The sequence below is a fragment of the Vidua macroura genome, chromosome 1 (assembly GCF_024509145.1).
Source record: "Vidua macroura isolate BioBank_ID:100142 chromosome 1, ASM2450914v1, whole genome shotgun sequence".
NCBI lineage: Eukaryota > Metazoa > Chordata > Aves > Passeriformes > Viduidae > Vidua > Vidua macroura.
Genome location: NC_071571.1, coordinates 68,672,435 through 68,691,362, shown reverse-complemented (window position 1 = coordinate 68,691,362; position 18,928 = coordinate 68,672,435). Strand labels below are relative to the sequence as shown.

The 18,928-nt window shown below is 45.9% G+C and overlaps 1 long non-coding RNA gene across 2 annotated transcripts in view; it reads right to left on the bottom strand.

The window, feature by feature from the left end:
• The window catches only part of LOC128806278 (uncharacterized), a 41,192-nt gene extending 28,033 nt beyond the window's left edge, over positions 1 to 13,159 (bottom strand). For both annotated transcript variants that reach the window (XR_008436764.1, XR_008436762.1), the window contains exons 1-3: positions 12,900 to 13,159; positions 9,058 to 9,238; positions 6,264 to 6,386 (exon numbers count right to left, since the gene is read on the bottom strand). This is a non-coding gene — a long non-coding RNA (uncharacterized LOC128806278). The remainder of the gene's footprint in view (positions 1 to 6,263; positions 6,387 to 9,057; positions 9,239 to 12,899) is intronic.
• Between the last annotated feature and the right edge of the window lie 5,769 nt (positions 13,160 to 18,928).

Here is an 18,928-nt window from a genome sequence, read left to right as displayed (position 1 = left end):
AACGCCCAGCAATGCAGAACACCTACCGAGCCCTGACCCAGCAGGCAAACAACAAAAGCGCTTTATCTCGAGGGACGCGTTATCGCCCAGCTCCCGCTCCCTGAGCAAACAGCAGCGGTGGCCGGGGACAGCCAGGCTCCTCTGCCCAGTGCCCGAGCTGCTGGACACCGAAACAACATTGACCTACCCCCTTAGCAGTTTGTACCACGATTTGCTGAGCTGGGGGGACAGTCTTTCCTCATAGGACTCAACGAGTCCCTAATCCGCAGGGAGGAGGCAGCGGTGCCGCAAGGTTTTCCAGAATGCATGTCGGCACTTTCATGTCCCAGCAAGGCCCTGCGAGAGCGTGGCTTGTTCACTGAAGGGAGGTGACTGAACAAGCTGCTGCAGTTCACAGCAGTCTTTGACTCTCTGTGAATCTGTAATAAAGCTCCAAGTGGGCAAAACATTGTCAAAACTTCATGGAATTATCTCCACTCACACTTTGATAAAGCAGACACCAGCTTTCTTCATAGACACCCCTCCTCATCAGCAACACTCACTACAGTGCAAAGCCCCATCATCCAGGAATTATTAATATTTTTGCAACTATTTCATCATCTGTTTTTAAGAGAAATATGAGAATGAGAACATACATGCTGGATTTTTACTTCTCAAACTTCTTTAGCAGCCGTGGAAGCAACAGGTGGGAAGTAACTAGCCAGCTGTGACCTGCTCTCCCTAAGCTGCATCTGGCCGTGGTTGGAGGGAAATCAGTGGTCGGAGACTCAGCATGGGAACTGCTCACCTACACCATTTCTACTTTCAGGGCTTCAGAGAATTTACAAATGAGTGCTGCTCCCTTGAGTAAGGAGGTCCTCAACTGCTCAGCCTGCCTTTTTCAAGTAACAGCCCAGATGAGTCATAGCAAAGATTGCAGTGTCTGTGTCTTTTTTTAGTGAGTTAAAACTTCTCATGGCCACTTTTTTCTTTCCTGAAACTTGGCCCTTTTCCACCACAACTGCAGAAACTACCAGCAAATATGGCTTTGTGAGCCAGGTACTCCAGGACAGCAGTGCCCCACTTGCTGGTAGACAGGCCACAGGTTCTTCTCGCCACATGAGTACCACACACCTCACCTTTCCTGAGCATCACACGTCACACACAGATGGAAGAGCCAACCTGTGTATGTGCAGACAGCTCAACGCTTCTCAGAAACACTGCCTTTTTTGTAGGCACTCAGACAAGCCTGTGCCCACCCTGCTTTCCACTAAGGCCATCAGAAGGATGATGCTGAGCTGGTGGTACCAGAGAAAATAATTTTCCAAGAGCTCCTGGGATTCATTATAGAAATTACCCACAAGCATTGATTTTTCTGGAAACCAACCTAATTGCCAGCTTTCCTGAGGGCCTGGCAGCCTCCCCTCTTCCACTGAGAGAGATCACACCTGGCCTCCTGATACAGAAAAGACCATCATGAAACACAGATGGGGCTGCAGTGCCTCAGCTGCAAGAGCACTGCCAGGACCAGCATTTAAGAGTAGCCCAATGCCTGCTTTGAAAGCCTCTCTAAACAGGCGACAAGGACCAAGCCAGAATCCTTAGAAATTGCCTCACTGGGAACTTACTTGTCAGAGCAAATCAAGTGTCATACGCCAACACAGTCCAAGTGCCTTGCAAATAGAAAGTTTCCAGTTAGACAATCATCTTGATTTTTATCAAAGCCACTTTTCTAGGACTTTACCACATGAGGAGATATTTATCACTGAAGTGTTAATGGCTTAAGTATCATTTGTGTCCATAGTAAGAGATTATTTCAGCCTACGTTGACAAGGCAAAGTTGTCTCAGAACTAGAGCAGCACTAACCCTAGCACAGTACTATTGTTACCCCTTCTGACCTCTGCAGCCAGCCAAAAATGCAGGGAGTGGTAAGTTTCCATTACAAGCAGATTTGGTAGCTGAATGGGGTGTTCCCTCCATTCCTTGCAAAGAATGCACAAATTCCTTTTTTGTCACCCCCGAACGACGAACACAGGAGAGATCAAACAATGTATTTGCTCACATTCTCATGTCACCTTTTGAAATTCATTTAAACTCTTTTTAAAAGCCTCTTCAGACACTGACAGTGGCCCTGGCTGTTCCTGCTGCAGGACTCAAGGACACTGCCAGTTGTGGGCCACTGACCCTTTCTGTGCCAGAAATTACTGCCCTGCAGAGTGGATAACTCAGCACAGCATATAGTGCACCCAAGCCACCCCCAGTAACAGGCTGGCGTGCTAGCAAGCCTGACAATACTGGGCATTAATAGATCTGCTCAGCTCCTGCAGCAGATACACAGCCCCTTCATTAACAGCTTCAGCTGCCAATACAGGAGTCACCAGATTTTGTTTCTCTGAGAATCACCCTCAGATCACTGGCTCTTACAGGCTCAAAACCCCTATCTGCAGCTGAGCTTTTCCCTCAGGCCAGCACGACCATCCCTGCCATCCCACAGCAAGCTGATGCTAATTGGGGGGGGGGGGGAGGGCGGGAAGAAGGGAGAGAAAAAGGGAAAGACAGAAAGACAGAAATGGGCAAAAGGGGGCAGGGGGGGAAGGAAAAAAAAAAAAAGGGGAAAAAGAGGAGGGGGGAAAAAGAGGATCACTGTTGGGGGAGATGAAGGATACTGGATTGTGTCTCCTTAGGCAGCTCACTTCATAGTCAGGAAGGAGGAACAGAGGAAAGGGGACAGCTGGAAAGTGTGTTCAGTAGCAACTAGCCATTAGGACAGACTTCCTTGACCATTACAAGAACACCATCATTTTTCCTTCCTCAGTCCTTTCACACATGAAAAATCAAGTAGCCAGATGAAGCCCCTGCTGCCTGTCATTCATATCATACTGGAGGGGGGTTCCAGTATTTCCACCTTCAGGTAGCATTAGGGGTCTTAACTCTTTCCTACTTCTGCCACTGAAGGGAAGCAATGTGTGCAGATTCTCCCTCCACCACCAGTTTCAGTGAGGCTTAGTCTGTTTGCAGTTTGACCTCAGTCTATTAGCGTCTGCAGCAGCCCTTGCTGAAATTGATAGAAGAGATCCCCAGTTAAGGTGGGAATTAAATTCCTTCTCTTTCCAAGCAGCCTTGAAGTATTTCTTTCTGTTCTTTAACACTGCTGCATCCTTCATGCAAGGAGAGGACTGAAATGGCCCCTTCTATTCAATTTCACTGAAGTGAAAATAGGGGAGGATGAGCCTGATCTGAAAACTGTACTCCAATCTGTGTTGTCCTAAATAAGGCCAAGAGACATTTTCAAGAGGTTTAATTCTGTCTTCTTTTGTTGGGATTTTAAGGCTGCTGACAAAAGTATGATTATTAAGTTGGGTTTCTGTTTTTTTACAGGGTAGACACCTGTGGCTTGAGAAATACTTGATCTTTCCCCATGAAGGGGAGAAATTAGATGTGCTTCCTTCAGGTATGGGATGGGATTCTTCCCCCTGCCGCCCCAGCTCTAGGAATACAAAATAAACATGGCCTTATCTGGTTTTGCAAAGATCAAGATGTTTTCAAGGCTGAGTATCATGTGCTCTTATGACTTTTGTGAAAAAGAAGAGTACTGAATGCTTAGGAAAGCAATGCTCCTAAATACTTGGGCACTAAAAGTATGAACTGCATTAGTTTCTTCATTACCATGGTGACTTTTAGGCTGGACAAAAGCTCTGTGTTAAGATATAAGGACTTGTTTTGTGCATTCTAACAAAAGGGAACTCCCTCTGGTTTTTTTTTTTTTTTTGTTTGTTTGTTTTTTTTATGTTACAGAACTTCTAAAAAAATCTTAATCATGCTTGCTCTCACACTGTACTAACAGCTAACTCAGAAGACCCTGAATTATTTTGCCTGTTGACCAGTAAAGTAAAAATCAGTAAAGGAAAAAGCAAACAGCTACATTATGAAGAGTCTGTTAGATACCCAGATTATTGTCATTTTAAGTGCAGTGTTCCTAATAGAAACACAAAAGTGATAGGCCCATGAATACTCCTTTAAGTAATGTTCAATATTCCAGAGCCTGAAATCCATGACAGAGTAATAATTATCTCTGTTTTGCTTCCCAGGGAAGCTGAGGCCAGTAGCACAGCTGGGAATCTCCTATACTTCCAGATTGCCAGCCCAGCATCCCCACTAGAAATTAACTGTCCCTTTCCTGTCTCTGACATGCCTCTGGATCCTCAAGCAAGAGGCTGTCCCAAGAAGAAGCAAGGAGCCAGCCCATGACACACCTGCTCCCAGACTAGTTTTGTCCATCTCTCTCCTCCAGCAGGGAGGAAGAGGATCTGTGCCAGCTCCCCACCCACACAGGCTAGGGCAGCGCAAGACCTCAAAGCTCTGTGAGTGCCCAGGGCTGGTTCGGCTGCAGCCAGGGCCAGCCACAGGCACGGTGTCGGGGGGCTGTGCCAGCACACACCGGTGCCTTTCCCAACCCCTGCTGAAGCGGACAGCACCAGGTGTGCTGCTGAACCAGACCGGGCGTGGCTCTCACCCATTACAGGCAGTCCCCGAGATCCTTCACCTTGAGTCAGCCACTGGCAGGGCTCCCAAAGAGGCAGTCTGCTTTGCATCTTCCATCCCAGGGCAGCCCTGGCAGTTGGGAGAAGATGGACACACAGTGCTATACCTCTGTTTTAGCACAGTGTTACAAATCCTTTTGGCTAACGTACATTTCTATAGGAGGGAATAAAAGTGTCTAGAAGGCATTGAATCAAAATAGGGTAAAACTGCTGGGATAAATGTGCACCAACCCATATGAACACACTGCTGCGAGCTGACAACTGGTTTTTATCTGGTTAGCACTGTGCTCATCAATTAATTACAGACCAGTATGTCCACACCATAGTTTCTCTGTGATTTAGTCAAGTTAATTTTCCAAAACACTTTTAACTAACCCAGTCACAACCGAATATGTATTTCACAAATATTTCACGATCAGGGAGAGCAGAGTATAGTCAGGACTCTCAGGCACACATAAACACAACCCTTCCAAATGCATTACAGAAACTTGCTGGGGCTGCTTACACTCCCCATACCCACCCCAACCCTCTTGCAGGGGCTGCTGCACTCCCCCAGTGTTGCTGGGGGAAAAGGGTACCTGCATCTTATTTGCCTTAGAAAGGGTAACCCTAAGTCTAAACTGCTGAGGAAGGTTTGTGTTCAGCCCCCAGCCCGCAAAAGGAAGGTAACAAACAGCTGAGGAGCAGTAGCATCTTAAACAGCTGCAGCTGTTTCCCCAGTGAACGTGATTCAGAGCTACAGTGTTCAAGAGCTGAAGCTCAGAACATAGCAACAATTCTTGCAAAATATTTTGCTTCTTGTCTGTTTTTTTTTTTTTTCTTCTCTTCTCCCCCACACAGCTTTTTAACCTCTTGGTGCCTATGCTGAGTTCCTCCCAAAAATAGGTTTCAGGGTGGAACATACTTGCCACTTGATCCATGGCTTGCTAAATTTAGCCAAACACAGACTGTATAAGATGGGTCTTTTGAAATGTCAGTAGCCACAAGTAAAGTTGCCAATGTCATCCAGGAAGTGGGACACCACTGCAGTTATATTTTTTACTTAAAATAATAATAAAAAAAGAAACTTTCATACTCTGTGGAGATGCAACCATACATTTGATTCCAAAAAGCAGAGAGAGTAAAGAAAAGACAGACTTTAACAAAGTAGCACTTGAGCCAGCAGAAAACCTTTGTTTTAACATATGTAGAAGAGATTAACTCTTCATATTTGACTAGAATCACTAAAAGCTGAAAAAGATAACAACCCATCTCAACTGGCTTTTGGCATTATAGAGTTAAAGTAGAAAACAGACTGATAGTCTAGAGGAAGGAAGGATGTGGAAGGAAAAGAATACACCAACACAACACACAATTCCACCTTCTTAAGTTATTAAGTGTTTGATGTCAACCTCTAACTTTATCAATACATGACTTTTGAAAAAATATCAAATGCCCAACTGGTCCTCCATTCAACAAGGCACCGTGATCTACAAAAACAGTTTTCCCAGGAGAAACATGGACACCACAGACTGCCAAAGAGCCTTTCTTTTGCAGTCCCTAGGCAGTTTTTCTCCCTGTACTCCTTGCAGCATCTTAAAGAGCCAAGTTCTGACACTCAGCATCAGCCTTGCTGTAAGTATTCCCAACATAGCTTAAAAAAATTATATATATATATGGACAGTTATCTATGAAGTTAAGCCCATGTTTAAAGAATTAAAAATAAACAATATACTTCTTTAAAAATTATCTGGCAACAGTACCTTTAGAACCAGAGAAGCTCCTGTAGATGGAGTATCAGATCAGTTTATCTCTCTATGAAGGAGAAGACAGGAACCTGACAGGAATAATGCTTCCAGCCTCCTCTTCTCCCACTTCCATCCTTCCTAAAGGGAAAGTAGGAGCTGCTAGTGAGGCCAAATCACTCAGGGGTCATTTCTTAAGGCAAGCAAGTTCTGAATAAACTCCCTCAACTCTACTTTGCAGGCCACCCCCCACCCCCCTCTGCATCCACAGACAGCCCTGCCAGGCTCTGTTAGGTCTTACAGCTTGGAAATTACCCCAGTTGTAAATAAGCCCCTCTCTATCAGCATGTAAGACCAGTCACCTGCTACACATTCAGGAACATGAACCACTTGCTGGGAGCTCAGCTTAGCTAAGGGGAGGAGGAATCTAAACATGAGTGTAATTAAGGAATTGTTAGCGTGCAAAATCATCATAGTTTACATCCAAAGTATATAGAAAAGCTAAGTAAAAGCAGAGCTCCACTGGCCCAGGGCTGCTGAGGTTCCCATCCCAGGATGTACAAACAAATGAGGGCCTAAAACCTGGAGGAGGTTAGGAAGTGTGTCTGAATGCGAGGCTCTGAGACGAGGCTGGGGTATGGGTACACTCAGGCTCAAGAACTGTCTCGTTATGTTGGCAGAAGTGAGATCTCATATGTCAGCCAGTAAAATGTGATATTGCACTCTCCTGGCAAACAGAGACCCTAGCATTTAAGATGCCTTTGGGGAATAACCTGTTACATCTCAAATTTAGCTAACTGTCTGGGTAACACAGAGCTATTTTCAAGATGAAGATGCCTGAACTTAACCTCCCAGAGACTGAGGCAAAGGAATGAGAGATTAACTGTGAAAAATGTATGCATATGGAGGAATAGAGCTGTTATTCAATATCATGCAACATTTTCCCATTTGAAGAGCTGCCTGACTCTTCAGATAGATAAGCTTCTGGCTGTGATGGGATGGTTGTGGGAAGGGAAAATGCAGGGTTCCAGACAGCTGTGGGACAATAAAGTGTTCACTATGTAACCAGTAGTAGAGATGCTGCAGTATTTTGTCATCAGTATTTTGCAGAACTCTCCATAAACTGTTGACCTACTTGCCCAAAGTCATATCCAATATAAATTTGTCAGAAGTGGGTGTCACTGATACTGAGACAGTGTAACTTGCATCCTTTCTGGCATTCAGTGATCAGTAAAATAAACCTAACTATGTGCAGAGAATGATTATGGCAGGAAAAAGGGGAAGATGCATGATTGAAAGTGGAGGGTCGAGCCAACAGCATCAAAATTGTGCTGATTCATCTTCCCCATATTTTATATTTTAAACTTAAGCTTTTTTCCTCTCTCCACTAAATATCTCTAGGGTCAACTGAAGATCCTCCAGCAGGTATATTATTTCACAGTCCCCAAGGTAGCAACATAAAAACATTCACTTTTTTACTTTTTTTTTCGGTTTGCTTAGAACTTTTGGAATCCTGATGACTGCAGTACAAATCAGAAAACTCAACAGAGCTCCTTGGAGATGTTCACCAGCATAAAAGCTGCAAGCTAAAAGGGAAGTAGAGCCTTTATTCTTAAATAATTCTTATTTAATTCTAATATCTAGCAATCAGTTGGATGAAAATCTCTCTTTGTTTAACATTCAACATCTGCTGTTTTATTAATGCCTCCATAAGCTACTAATCTGGGTTCCCCAAGGAAGACCTCCAGCAAGAAAACTCTGGGAAATATATCAGATCTTTAAAACTGTGGGCTTTTTTCCTGTAAGAGGTGGGAGGGAGGGATGGAGCAGAGGGTTCAGAAGTACTTTCCAAAGTTTTCAGAGGCTTTGCACAGTTGCATACTCTGTTTAGTTTCAGAGCTCCTGGCTGGCAACATCCACTTTTCACAGCTAACTGCAGCTACAAGCTGTGCATGTGCATAAACCCCCAACCAGCATGAGGAGGGCAAGCCCAGCAGGGAAATGCAGGGCATAGTCTGAGCAGATACTGTCAGATTTGTACACCTGCAAACTTCCAATCATAAGAAACCGACCTGAAGCATCATACTCAGCCAGAGCTCCTCTGGGTGCTAATAGTTTCAGAACCTGAGGCAGAGCCTTTGACTGCAAAGGCTCTTCCTGTTTGTGTTGTAAATGTCACTGTCTGTTAAGAAGAGTGAGAACTGCCTAAGCCATGGCAGCATCACTCGGGTTACACTACTGTCTTGGCCAGCAGTGGGGTAAAACAACCATCATTTAGTCCAGTGCAAATGTTATTCTCATTAAGCTTGTGCCAAGTGATTTGCTAGTTCAGCTAATCTGAATTGGCTGTGGGTACCCAAATGCCAAATAAGCACTTTCCCCTCTTTAATTATAGTTTTTATGTTTCATGATTTAGGTTGCTCCTGTCATTGTTTGCAAGGAGGATGGGGTTGCATAACAGTGTGTAACACGATACAGTTGCAGACAGGGCTGCTCAACCAGCACAAGCCCAAATAGAGAACAGCTTCTTCTGTTAACCAGCAGCTGAACAACAGCAGGGAAATCTCACCCATCCCTTTTCCACTGGTAGGGGAAAGGGAAGGCCTGTGGGCTGTCCCTTTAGTCTGCTTATGTCCAGCTCATTACAGCTATCAGCATATCCATGAGATTCAACAAAATTCTCTCTGGTGAGTTCTGCTTAGAAGAAGAACCCAAACTGGTTCTGTGTGGAGAGTTGCTTTTGATGAGAGTTTTGCCATCTTTATTTAAAGAAAATGGGAAAGTCACCCCAACAATTTCACTTTTCACTTACCAAGTGTCAAAGCTAGTAGGTCTCCCTCAGGCAAAAATCCAACCTATGTCAGCAGGACTGATTTGTTTTGTTTTGTTTTGTTTTGTTTTGTACAAGGCCTGTAGGATCCAGTCCAGCCTTTTCAGTTTGGGTCCAGGATTAGTCCTAACTTCGCTGGATCTTTGTATTTCTGAGGGAAATTCTGTAGGAAGAAGGGACAGTATTACTTTACACTTTTCTGTGGCCTACAGGAGGATCTGAGATCAGAGCCTGGGACCAAATTTTTTCCTTGCATTCTTCAACATAGTCCCTCTGAAGTCACTGTGACCAGATAAGTTATGGAGCATAGCACAGCCTTATGTGGACACTTGGACAGAGCGACTTATTTTTAGCTCAAAGCTGTACCTTAAGGGTTGTCTGTTTTAACAATCCAGAACAGCCCTTGCTGTTACCTGAGAAAATAAATGAGTTTAAAATCATACAACATACACACAATCTGGCCCATGTAAATCACTTTAGAGCATTGCAGATGCATGTGAATGTTCATGTTAGTTTGTAAGGCATCTTGCATCCCAGTGATTTAACAAAGGAAGCTGCACACATGTTGCCATTTTTAAAATCAGTGCAGTTTCTGAAGTAAAAACTACACTGCAACTTAGTGGTTTCACTGTTCTATCCAAAATAGAAATTTTAAGTATGTTCATTGTGATTCTAGGACATGAGGTGTAGGATTTGTCAAATTAAATTAACAACTGCACATGCTCTTTGATGTACAGACACAGACTGAGGAATTTAGAAGCTGATGAGTGCTACTAGATATAGAAAGACCACCTGAAAACCCCACTGGTGCAAATGCTCAGCAACAGAGATGTGACCTAGAAATCATTTTCACACGTGGCTCCTTGTTCAGTGTGTTGCACTGACCTATAAGGGCAGCTTAGGAAAACCAACCCATGTAGCAGAGCAGTTTTTTAACTTGGTGCATGCCCAAACCTGATTCAAGCACATCCCATAGCACTTTGGCTACCGAGTGCAGATTGCTATTAAACAGACTGCTGCCTACATTAGTCAGGAACATTGCTTACTAAGTATGTTCAGACTTCTGGTTGTCTTGCACCAGCCTATTATCTGATCTTATAAAGCTACCCGGCATTCTCCCGCTGGTGAAGGTTTTGCAGATGGCTACGTGTCAGAACTGCAGCCATCTGCAGATCAGGTTGGTCTGCAGCTCATCATTCGCAGTTCAGGCAGCGAGGGAGGAGATGGAGAGCACAACAAAAGCATCCAAAACACGGCCAGCTAAACATGACTTCTATGCCAGTTCAATTTCCTTGGGACTTTCCCAGCATTCTTACCCCAACTGTTCTCAGCAGTGTTAAGATTCAAGATTTCTTTTTCTGGCCCAGGCATCCTAAGAGTTTTTCAGCCTGGCTGCAAAACTATATAAACAAGGATGAAATTCTGGCCCATGTAAATCATGGCAAAACTCCCACTGATTTGAATGAAGCCAGGCTTTCTCCCCACCACCCCCCTCCACCTTCCAAAATGTATGAACCCAGATTTTAAATATATTTTATAAATAGAGCACTAAAACTGTACTTTCCAGGCTGAATAGAAGAGGGAATATCAAGGACTGTAGCTTTGCTGTTTTCATTAAACTTTCACTAAGGCTGGTTAACTGTGGTGGAACTACAGTTGTGATCCTGTGTTCTCATGGAGATTGTTATCAAAATTAGCAAAAGTAGTTAAGTCAAAAGAGAGAGAATGTTGTGAACAAAGTCAAGCCCCAGTTCCTGGGACTTTCTTCCAAGTGTTCTCAGAGTGCCTGTCTGTGTGCTTAACTGCAATTCATCTTTCATTCTCCCCTGTTGCTTATGGACTCCAGTCCTCAGTAGGATGCTAGATTCCTTGGCAAAGAGATACAGGCTGTGTCGGTACCATTCTTCAGACTTCACTGATCATTAACTCATCTGCAAAATTCCTTCCAGATATATTACTGCTTCCCCAGTGCTGCTCCAATACATCAGCATACCTCCAGACAGTCTTAAAGATTTTGGTTCTGGGAAAAAAATCAGAACTGCACAACACTCAACGAGCACCAGGCTTTTCAGGGAGCCTGTGTTGATTCAGGGAATGCTCCCAAGGGAACAGCATGCTGTACCTTGCCCGCTGATAAGCAGCAGCAAGCCATTCAGCAGGGAACTGCATGGTCCCACTTCCCAAGAAATATAATCCCTCTAAGTCAACAAGGCAGGCAGGGCACTGATAATTTTCTCCGAACAGAGCAGACGTTATTATAGGCCTGGTAGTGAGTGAGCAGAAGTTGACACTATGTGTCTTGGTTACTAGAGAAAAACTTTTCACAAACAGCTGTCTGAACTGTCTCCAACTGTTTGGGCAAGTGCAGAGAAGTGTCTTTCTGACCAGGTCTCCTGTGGTCTGCAGAAAGTTGATGAAGTTCAAGGACTACGCTGTTGCTATTCTTTGTCCACTGTCCAAATCACATCTAAAGCTGTTAGGAAAGGCAAGTACTTCCCTAACAGGAATCAAAGCAGGATGAGATGTGGCAGAAGCAAGGAGCAAATGATGGGGTTTGCACCGAGTGCAGGGAAGAGGCACATTAAACCATGAAGAATAGTGAAGAGATCTCACCACACTTTCTCTCCAGAGATTTGTCCCATGCTATAAAAACACTGGGTAAAGTTCTGAGCTAAGCAGATTCCTTGCACTGAATGCACAAAACCCATGCTGTCCCAAGGCTTGCAGGGACCGACAGCCATTAGAGGGCAGCAGGTATCTAACACATGCATTGATGGATCCCTTTCTGATAGAGGATGTCCCAGCCTGCAGATCTCACTGGGCGAAACAAGACAAAAGGTATTTATTAAAAAAAAATCTCCTTAAAGAAGCACTGTCAGCCAAACACCTTGCCACAGGCAGTGCAGCCACATGCACTGTGGCTTTATTTTAGTCCTATGCCAGGAATAAAAGTGTTGTAATGTCTCATCCTGAATGAGCCATCCACCATCCTACCCAGCTATTATCCTGGAGATATAAGAAAGAATTGCATTTCTGGCAAACATCCTGACTTAACAGCTGAATGGAAGTCTGGAGTGAAATATTCATCCCATGGGCTGCTCTCAGCTTCCAGCAATGAAAATAGAGAGGGGAGGAGGGGGAAAGCCCCAAAATACTTCAGCTGGGATACCTGTGGTTCTGACATTATTTGTTTTGCAAGGAGCAATAAAAGCTGACCCTGCCACATAGGTACAATCCCCTTGTGTTGCCTTGTGTCACCTGGTCCTCAGGTGAGTGGCCTGTCCACCAAAGGCAACATGTGCTCAGAAGACTTGACCAGCAGAGCATCCCCAGAGCAAGCAGCAGCATCTGCCTGGGGAGGAGGCAGGGCTCTGCCCCTTGCTGAGCACTCTTGAACAGGAGGCACAGTTTCACTGGCAGCTCCTCTCCATCCCACTGATCCAAAGGTGAAGCCTCTCAGCAAGCATAAGGCGTACAGTGGAAATAAAACCAGCCTGGCAAGCCAGCAGCCACTCAGCTCCCATCACTGAGAGCAACTCACTCCTCTGCTCACACTGCCAACACTGAGGCAGCAAGGGCTTATGCCCAAGTCAGAGACTTGAAGCACAACATGATGCCAGTGATTTCAAGTGACAGACACACCCAGAGAACTCCTCAGCCGTATTCTAACTCCAGCAGCCAGCCATGCACAGGCACAAAATGTCTGCAGGCCCCTGGGGAGGCCCCGAGCTGCTGCAGCACCGCCCTGGGGAGCCGACTGCTCTCCCGGGCCCCAGCCCCACAGCCAGCAGCCAGCCGAGGAACTGCCTCCTTACCGAGATTACCCCGAGATTACCCTGGCGTTAACAGGGGAAACTTCTCCTCGCCTGACCACGAAACAAAATGGGTGCCCTGTGTCAGTGGTGCTTCCTTGCTCTCCAGGCAGGCAAACTGAGACTGCTATGGGTGCTGTAACCTGCAGGCTGGTGAGAGCCCTGTGTAAAGATCAGGACAGCCCTGCCAGCGGGGCTAACATGGCTCGTGGGGGCCTGCCCACGGCAGCTGTGCCAGCCCCAGGCATCTCCCGTGGGGCAGGCAGGCCAGGGCTGTGGGGAGATGGAGGCGGGCCCTGCTGCCACCTTGTTTGGGCCAGAGCTGATGGCCCTGGGGGCTGACATAAGGGCCGGGCTGTGGGGGAGCCCTGGTCAGCCAGACAGGACCTCAGGGCTGGCGCTGCCCTCAGGGTCTGTGCGGAGCTTTGGATCTGCTGGGCCTCCTGCCCGGCACGGCACAGAACAGGCTTGGGCAGATGTCTCCTGCGGGACCTGGCAAGCCCATGGCTGCTTGCACAGGCAGTGACAGCCATGCACCCTTCCCACGAGCTGCCTGAACCCCCTGCCCTCAGTCTGCCAGCAGCAATGCCTGACATCAACCTCACTTCCCATCTCGGTTTCTGCATGCCATGTTTATGATGGCCATTTGCTTTTGTGTCAGCATTGTCCTTTAACTGAAATAGCTCCTCTTCCTCCTTAGCATTAACCTCCAGGATGTATTTATAGAGAGCAATCATATCCCTCTCTCAGCCTTTGTGGTGCTGGACTAAATAAGCCAAGCTCTTTCAGTCTACTTTTATAACCTCAGCTCTCCGACACCCTAATCCTCCCGCTGCCTTTCTTTGCACCTGTTCCAGCATGAATCAATCTTTTTGAACATGAATGACCATAACTGCCCCTCATTGTGCACATGGCATGTCACACTGCTTTCTACAACAGAATTAGTATTTCCCTCTCTTGAGCACCAGAGCTCTGCATCAGGCGGCTGGGTACCTTGCCTGCCTTCCATCCTCATGGATGCAGAGTCATCCTGAATCACAAACTAAGTTCTGAGAAGGCCACGACATGCTAGGGCAAAATAGCACTGGGCAACAATGATATGGAAAAGCACATGATATAAACCCAGGAGCATCATATTTTAGAAACTAGAAAAAAATACATTGGAGCAATGCTGTGGACAAGATTTTTTATAAGTTCAGGAGATGGAAAATCCAAAACTCTTTTTCTGTGACAATCTCACACTTTAAAAGCCTATCAAGTTTAATATGGAACAAAACATTGTGAAAGGGCTGCATGGAACAGGACTGTCATAAAAACCGTTCACAGGTGGCAAAATTATCCTTACAACAGAAGAACTAACCAAGTAAAATGTGTCCTATATAGAGCAAATGATGGCCACTGTCCCACATGTCTTTTGCAGCATCTCTGAGTGCCGGTATTACTGTTCCCGTGTGGCTGCTGTGCTCCTTTATCTTCCAGCATCCCTTTTGACACCCATGACAATCAATCCCAGTATTTCTATCTTTAATCCTTCCACACTCTGACTGGTGAAAGGAGACATTTTGATCTCTGTAAGTGCAGTATTCTGAAAATCCATTTCTTAGAGCAACTCCAGGGCTTTTCTGTACTCCAGCCTCCTGTGGTGAACAGCCAGGAATCCCAGTCACAGCCCAGATACACCACACTGGAGCCCATATCACATCTGACCACACAGCCCTGTTCCCTTCTGAGCCCCCCAAACACCAGATGCCTGTACTGATAAAGGAGGATGACCGTTCCATGTGCTTTCAGCTGCTGTCTTTATGTTATCCATCAGGATGTTTTCAAAGTCGTGCAACACATGGACTATGTTCTCCAGCAGTGCTGGGGAGGAAATGGGGCAAGGGAACTTCTGCCCAGCCTCCTGGAGACCTCCCTGTACCCGGAAATGGTCTCCAAAAGTGCCTCCAAAAGCATTTAAAGGTAAAGCAAAAAGCCACAAATCTTCAGGCTCTTCAATTGAATAATCAACCCGTGTGTTTCACTTCTCCTATTTGTTTTCTGTGCTAGATGGGCCTCCTCCGTTTACAGAAGGTGACCCCAGGGAGAGGGCGCTGACCTCCCGAGGGGAAGCCGGTATCCTGCCGTGTGGCCATCCGTGCCCAATGCACTCTGCTGCCGGGCACTAGGGGCCACTCTCAGAGCTGCTGAGAGCGGTCAGCAGCTGTGTCTTGTCACTGTCCTCCCCTCCCGCCCCTGCCTGCTGCCCTGCTCACTGGAGCTTAGCTGGGAACCGGAGGGGAGAGCTAGGAGGGAGGCAGAGACAACCGGCAGGGATGAGGAACCGGGCTGGTACTGGCTGGGAGCGGTGGGAGGGGGGAAAGGAGATGAGCTGAGCCTGGGAGAGGAAGAAGAAAAACATGCTGCTGCAAGTCCTTCCCCCGTGGAATCTGAAGAGAAGAAAGCTGATTGCTGACAGAGATGATTAGGAAGCCCTCCCTTGCTCATGCCAGCCCATCCCTGCAAAAAGCTGCCACTTGGGTCCTGTCCTGGGACTTGGTGTCAGAGCACAGAGCTGGATCAGAGCATGGGAATAGAGGGACCTCCAGCTTGCTTGAAACAGATGGGGCACAAGATTCATACACCCAGGAGTCATCTTCTCCCAGAGTCCAGCTGGAGGTAGCACCCCTTGGGCCTTGCATCACCCCACAGCTTCCTAGGTGAGGGAGGACCTGTAAGGGAGATAAGGGCAGAAGAGGAGGAGGTGCTGGGGAAGGCAGAAAGGCAGAGAGCAAATGAGGCCAAGACGGACCCTTACCCCTGGAGAATCCCAGCAGAGAGTTCTGAGATGCTCTCCCCTTAATATAGCACCATCTGCCCAGCTATTTTCTCCTCTGGCTCGCTCACAGGGATCTCCACATTGCGATCAGTGTGTCTGGCATACTTGAGCTAGCTGCAGCCCAGCAGGGTCAGGCAGAGAGTGACTGCAGCAGGGGCACAGCAGCCAGCCCTTCAGCCTGGTCTCACAAAGGCAGCATTTCTCCCGGTCCCTGAACTGGTTTTTGCTGAAGGCCATGCTGCTCCCTCTCCCTTGCTTTGACCTGTACTGACTAGATCAGCCAGCATGTGCTGCCTTGCAACAACTTCAGAGCGGCCTGGTCCCTGGGGAGCATGGCTCCATGCAGCAGGGGCTGGTATGCTGGATAAAGAAGGAGAACAGATACACCTGGGCACTGGTCTGAGAAACAGTTTGGCAGGTCTCATTATTTTGTCACAAGTCACGTTATTCCGTATTTTTTCATCACACCTCAGAAACAAGAGCTTCATTCTTCAACAAAAACCTGACCTTGCATAAGAAGCCAGTAAGAATACCACTTTTGTACTTGCTGCTTATTTGCTTCTCTGAGCCTTGCAGTTTGGAAGGTAAATTCATTTTTCTCTGGTTCAGGATAGTGGTAGAAGGAATTTTAAGAGATAACACATTTGTTCTCAAAGGATGTTCTTGCCTGTGTCTTTTTTCATCCTTTTGTGTTTTTTGTCTACACAGGCTTTGTGGTCTCTGATGCAGAACCAGGGCTTCACCTGATTCCATTTTTCACAAAGTTTGGGCTGCCATGCAAATAATAATTACAATCATTCATATGACTGAGCAAAAGCCTTATTTTTTCTTTTCCCTGAAATGGGTGTGACACAGGGACAGACTGGGCAAAGTTTGCAAAACATTTTGTACTGTATGCTGATTGCTCCATCCTTTAGACCAAGTTAAGGCTCCCGAGAAGAGAGGGAATTTGCCAGGGAAGATCCAGCAAGGACCAATGACTCACCTGGCACAGTAGAGGCCTGTGCTTTCCCCGCAAAGATAGCATGATGTCCATCTAAGTACCCTGAAACCAAACCAAATGATAAATTTCCTCCCCTATGAAGCAATCCTACAGCACAAATCAAGATTAATTGACATCCTCATGCCTTCCACAGCTGCACAAATGGTTGGTACAGCACAAGTGGGGCCTAATCGTGAAGTAGCTAAGAGCAGACCTTGGATTACTGTGGTCTATAGTAATATATCACTTTCCATAAAAAGAAAAGAACATTGTGCTCTCTTTCCCAACACTCTTTCACCCCAGCTCATCAGTTGCCCAGCAATCACTCTCCTCTCCCAACACTTGCATAGCAGACAGAGTGGCTTTTAATCCTGGAGAAGTTCTGCTGTGCCGAGCTAAAGCAAAAAGAACAGGGAGAAGCAGCTGGGTGCAGGGGAAGGAGTTTTTTTTTGACAAGAGCAAAAAGAATGCAGTACTAGGGGAGTTTCCAGGTTAACAGAAGTCTAAAGGCCACTCTGTCTTTCCTAATGGCTCCAAAGTGCTTAACTGCCACAGGGAGAGGGAAAATATCTGACAGAGGGAGCAGACTCCTCTCTCTTCAGACTAATTCCATCTCTCACTGCACACGCAAAGGTGCTGTTGAGTTATGCTGTTTTTATTATGTTGTTTCAGTTGCAGGAGCCTTCTAAGGCACATACATTATGTTCTCTGTTGTGAAACCTGTCATTTCGCAAACTGGCTGAAGTTTTCAGTCATTTTGCAAAATGCCAGGAGATGATAGGTATGCACATGAAATCCTCACCCTCTGGCTATTACTAACTCCCTAACTCAAAGAGAGATGCAAAACTATTCTTATGTTCATTTCTACTACCAGGCAATCTTTTGTAATTACTTTTAAAGCCAGTCAGCAACACCCATCCCCTATAACAAAGCTAACTAGTATTTTCACAACTGAGCATTGTAACATCAGCCATTATATTTCAGTCTTGCCAGTAACATCTGCCTATGACTCCCAGTGCTCTGGCCCACCACAACTCCATCACCCAAGCCAGCCTCCCTCAAATGAATATTGATCAACTATCTGAGTTCAATAATAAAAGTTTCTTTCCATTAACCAAAGGAAAAATAAAGAAACGGTCACAGATATAATGTCAAGTGGCGCAGCACTATATGCTATGGGAAATACATCGGTTCCCAGATCCAGAATGGTGATACGACTGTCTCAGTACACATTCTGCAGAGGAAAATCAGGGTCATGTGTAGAAAGTCAGTCAACAGTGAACACCATTAGGAAAAACTCAAACAACATGCTGGATGTATAAACAGGAGAAAAGCCTCAGGACGAGTGAAGTAATCCTTCCATCCAGGACTCTCCAGGCTGGGGCTGGACTGCTCTCTGGTTTTGGAGACAATTCTTCAACACCAACCAACTGGAAAAAGTCCAGAAGAGAGGTGTGAGATAGACAACAGGCCTAGAAAACATGATCAGTGACATATGACCAGAAGAACTGTGTCTGTCTGAGAGCATCCCAGTCAATACAAAGTTCATGCATGCACAGCTGCCCACAGACTAACCTATTTCTGATAACTGTGATAGCTGTAGTGCACCAGGGTGCCCAGGATTCCAATTTCAGCAAAGCAGTGCCAGGCAGCTTGCAAATGACTCCAACTTTCCATCACTTGGCATGTTGATGGAGAAGAGAAATAAAGCAGTGAGGCAAAATGTCTGCAATTCCTATTCCAAAAAGACTAAACTTTTAGTCATCTTGTGAATAAAACATGTTACAAAATAAAAAAAACCCTGCAGTCATTCCATGAAATTATTTTGCAGGATGAGTAACTCACATACGAAAATATTTTTTAAAATCATTCTAACCAATTGGGCCACATTGTCATACTACCTGAACAGCGTGCAGTCTCAGGGCCCTACACAGACTACCAAGGGCTGCTCACTTCTTTTGAAAAAAGGGCAGAAGGCTCCAAAAATTGTTTACATTATTTGACCACAGAAACCACAGGAGTCTTTGGTTGAATCAGGATCCAAAACAAGATCTTGTAAGTCCAAGGCCATATTCCTGTCTGTGCATTCCCCATTTTTCATGCTGGTTTTGCTCTTGGTCACCCATTAGTACAAGTAGAGGTATAACTATATATCACCAAGCACAGCAAACTACCTGAATCCTATGGGAAGTAGCACAGCTTATTCACCCAAAATAGGACTAAACCTAGTCACTTTTGATC